Source organism: Sceloporus occidentalis, unplaced genomic scaffold, assembly GCF_023333645.1.
Source record: "Sceloporus occidentalis isolate IW3139 unplaced genomic scaffold, rSceOcc1.0.p SCAF_7, whole genome shotgun sequence".
NCBI classification, from domain to species: Eukaryota; Metazoa; Chordata; class Lepidosauria; order Squamata; family Phrynosomatidae; genus Sceloporus; species Sceloporus occidentalis.
In genome coordinates, this window is record NW_028316987.1 from 38,404,334 (window position 1) to 38,409,219 (window position 4,886).

Sequence of the window (4,886 nt, forward strand, 5' to 3'; positions counted from 1 at the left end):
CTGGAGCAGGAACTTTCTCCTCTGCTGGCACTGAATGCTCCTGCAAGCCTTATCTAGGGAGCAGCAGTAGTAAGCAGTTGCTATGACAATGCTTTGTTTCCCAAGTACCCCAGGAAGGGAAAGTCGAGTAACCTTTAGCCTGTGCACTAGCAGCTTTTAATGATGCTGTGCTTGCTGCTTTTCAAATTAGTGTCAGAAAGAGGAGGAGAAAGAGACACCCAAAAAGATGCTGACAGAAAATATACCTAACAAAAACAGCTTAAAAGATCTTCTTCCACAAGTGGTGTCTGAAAAACTGTCCAAGTATGTCAGCGTGGGAAGAAACGAAATAATGTTTTCTGGGCTGAACCAACACTGGCCTAAACTTTTCCCAAATAAAAACCTAAAACTTAGAGCACTGTCAGATTTGAACCATGTCTTTTTCCAAAAGTGATCAAGCTAGACCATTGCTGAGCAAGAGAACAGCAATGGGGGAGGCAGGGAACTGGTTTGGACACAGCACATAAACATTCAGAGCAAGGTACGCTGTGCCTAGGAATGAGGTTTTGCTGATGACTGTGGTGGTTGTGTGTGTTTATGGGTTGGCTTGTTACACACTGGTGCCATTTAGGGACGCAGGCAGGGAGTCTTCTGTGGCCACAGTGTACATGCCAACAGAGACCAGAACTTGCTATTTTAACCCATAGCTTTGGCTAGAGGTTTTGTATGGAATGGGGAATGATGTACAAACATACTGGGTCTGGAAGCAAGAGGAAACTTTCTGCACAGTTGGCACCATAATGAATCAAAGCCCTTTAACCATTCACATGAAAAGAGTGATTAACCTGGGCCATTTCCTTGCAAGGGTTTAGCAGTGGCAGAATTGCTGACAACTCATTCTTCCTATTTCTGTGCCCTGTCTGTTGACTGGCCAGCCACATAAATTCACATTTATCCCACACTCCCCTTCTTCTTCCTTCTCATGCTGCAATCCCCAAATTTCTTACATTGCTGTAACTTAAAACTTCAGCTGAGCATTTGGAAATGCAGTTTAAGCATCCAAGGAAAAATTATCAAGAAAATGTGAATGAATAGGTATAAGAGTTCTAGGTTTGAGTAATTTTCACTCTATGCAATGTTTGAAATGTGGAGATTAAAGGAAAAAATTCATGGGAGGAATTCTTATTTCGGGGCAATGCTCTCATTTCCCCCCTAACTTGTAGCTACACCCCTGTCTGCAAGTTACTTTGGGACAGCCAAACATCTCCCTCTGGATGTGTGAGTTGAATCTCTCTAGTGGGTTTTTGAAATTTGATAGAGAGAAACATTAAATTAAATCAGAGGCCTCCTGTTCAACCCAGTTGTGCATGTATAATATCATTGCCTGGAAGTGGTACTTTCCAGGATGACAATCCTTTTGTTGGGTGTAACAGGACGATACAGGGAAGCTGTGATATATTCTGAGTAGAATCATTGTGCTGAAGATAGCACTAAGTGATTTCTATGGAGAGCCATGTAATCAATGTGGTAAATACATTTTTTTCTTCGGAGATGTGTTTAATGAAAGTTCCACATTAAATTGCTATTAGAATATTTCAAGAAGTCTCTTAAACTGTGTTGATGCTAAAGAGAGCCTCTCTTGCCTGTGGTTTTAATTAAATGTATATCCATTGACACAATGAGAGAGAGAAAACAGAAAATAATGGCTTTCATTTGAAAGCAACAGATTTACAAAGGGCTTTGAAAAATTGCAGTTTGCTTGGTAGCATTCAAAGCAATGAAAATAATTTAAATACTAAAAAGAGGCTATCAAATGGTCGGTTTTTTCTCCATTGTTCTGCAGTATAATGAAGAAACAAATAACAAAAGGTTTAGGGAAATAGACCTCATGCTAAGTGGTTATAGAAAACACAACTAATGAACAGCTTTGTTTTCATCCTGTAACAATCCAGCAAAGACAAAAGAGCTAAAGCAAACTTCTACATTTATTGATAATATATCTGATTACCAGTGGCTGGAATCAAACAACAAGAAGACAACAAGTATCATCAACTTGATCTACTTGCAAAGTTAACAAAGGCACCTCATATCTTGGCTGCTAAAAAAAATCAATGGAAGGAGGGAAAGAGAATCAGGAAGAAGAAGCCTCACATGGTGCTTTCTGGTATAGCATGTCTGTAGGAAAGAAAATGCAAAGTGAGAGTGAGAGGGAATGCATGGACAGATAATGAAAGATGAGAGGAGGGACAAGAGAAGAATTAGATGACAGAGATAGAGAGTGGAGGAAGAGACACATGGAGAAAAGGGGGGAGAAAGATGGGTGTGCAGAACAGGAGATGTTAATGTCACACAGAGCTAATAAATGGAATACAGAGGATGGAGAGGACAATGGAAATGGATAGCAGTGATGACAACATGAACGTTATTAACCATAAGACAGAAGAAGAAGATTTTGAAAATGGGGCAGTGTCTGATTGGGGACACAATTGAATGCTTGAGAAGAAAGAGGAGTGGAAGGGGTAAGGTTCAAAGATGGGCCAACCCAAAAATAACAGCATTCTTAAAACCAGGGATCATTTTGCAGTTAATGTAATTATTTGTCAACATTCTACCAAGTGTATTTTGGGCCAGAAACAGAGAATAGTACAGGTACACCACTGTTAACAAAGTAGACATATTCTTGGGCTTTACTTCTTCAACATAAATGTGGCTACCAGAGGGCAGACATGGCATGGAAAGAACACAAATAGTTTTCTACACCACAAAAAGCACATGTTTCAGCAAAACTTTTATTCAAAACTAACATTATGGACATGCAAAATAAAACAACCAGGTCAGGTAAACATTTTGAATCTTCTAGAGACCACCTGAAAGCTTCTCCCAAAATACATCCCAGGATGATTTTTGCTTTCTTTTAACAGCCTCCAGAAGGATCACCTGAATAGAATCCCATTCTTTCCCAGGTCAAGCATTATTACATTGCTTACTATAGACATGCTGCTGCAACTCAGTGCTGAATATCTGTCTTTCTCCAGCCCTCCTTCATCGTCCTACCAATGCCAATGTTGCACAAACAAACAAACAAACACAAGCCCCTTCCAGCTAGACAGAAGACTAGAAAAGGGCCAGTGGCATTACTAAGGGGGTGCGAGGTGTCTGGACCACACTGGGTGACACCCCAGAGGATCGAGGTACACCCAGTGAGGTGGTACACCTGAAGGGCGGAGGGTGCAATTGCTGGGCAAGTGAAAAAGGACATAATGTCCCAGCACACCTGAAGGAGGCTGTGGTAAGACCTCTTTTGAAAAAATCTTCCCTGGATTCTACCATAATAGATAATTACAGGCTTGTCCCCTAAGCTTTTTAATATTTACATGAGGTTATCTGGAGTTTTCGAGTAATGTATCACCTGTATGCTGATGATACCCAGCTCTCTCACTCCTTTCTACCTAATTCCAAGGAAGCTGTTTCTGTCATAAACAGGTATCTGGCTGCTCTAATGGCCTGCATGAGGGCAAACAAACTGAAGCTTAATCCAGACAGGACAGAGGTGCTCCCGGTCAGCCAAAAGACAGATCTGGGAATAGGGATTCAGCCTGTGTTATTACATTCCCCCTGAAAACTCAGGTCTTAGTTTTGGGGTACTTCTTGATTCAGTGCTGAGCCTGGAAGCCCAGCTTTTGGCAGTGACTAGAAGTCCATCTTCACAATTAAAACTAGTGCACCAACTGTTCCCATTCCTGGAGAAGTCAGATTTGGCCACGGTGGTACATGCCTTGGTTACATCCTGTTTGGATTACTGTAATGCACTCTATTTGGGGTTGCCTTTGAAAAGTGCTCAGAAACTTCAGTTGGCCTAAAGAGCTGCAGCCAGGTTGTTAACTGGAGCTGGCTACAGGAAGCATACAACTCTCTTGTGACAGCTCTATTGGCTGTCAGTCTGTTTCCAGGAACAATTCAAAGTGTTGGTTTTGACCTATAAAACCCTATTCAGCTTGGATCCAGTTTATCTCCATTTTCAAGTCCACTAGGATGTTGAGATCATCTTGAGAGGCCCTTCTCCCTGTGCCACCACCCTCTCAGGCTCATTTGGTGGGAACAAGAGAGAAGGCCTTCTCAGTGGCTGCTCCCAAGCTTTGGAACTCCCTCCCTAGAGAGGCCAGGATGGCTCCATCCCTGTTATTACTTTGATGGCAAATAACAACATTCCTATGCTGTCAGGCCTTTTCAAGCTGCTGTGGGCTGGAATTTAAATGTTGTGTCTTTTAAATTTTAAGGTTTGTATTTTAACATGTTACATTTTAATTCATAACTGGTTTAACTTTTTAAATTGTTTAATGGTTCTTTAAATTTTATATTTTTACATGTTAGTGTTGTGCTGTTTTTTAAATTGTATTGTTTCTTTAATTTGCTGTTAGCTGCTTTGAGTCCCTATGTTGGGAGAAAGGTGGGATATAAGAAAATAACAACAACATCAACAACAACTATTTAGTGAAATTATAGTAGATTCCTTCCCATTTTGTTTTTGGATTTTTTTCTTTCTCTTTTCTCCTTCAGAGAGCATCCTAAGAAATGAAAGGAAATCAGGGAGATTATTGGAAGAGGAAAGGGGAAAAGAAGAGGTGCATTCCAGTAGTAAGACTTCCTGCCACAATATAGATAAAAATATTGTTTTCTTTAACCTTCCTATGAACATGTGTATTTTTAAAAGCATCACTGATTGCCTTTCAGTGGGTTGGTGAGTGATTTCATGGAATTCATTTAAAAATATATTTCTTTCTCTGCCAAGTTTAAAATGAAGATAGGGTAGAGGTGTGATGGGGAAAAATAGATGCAATTTTTCACCTTCACTTGGGTACAGTATTCTGTGTGGTAATTTAACATAAATGCAAACAATAACTTAGAAT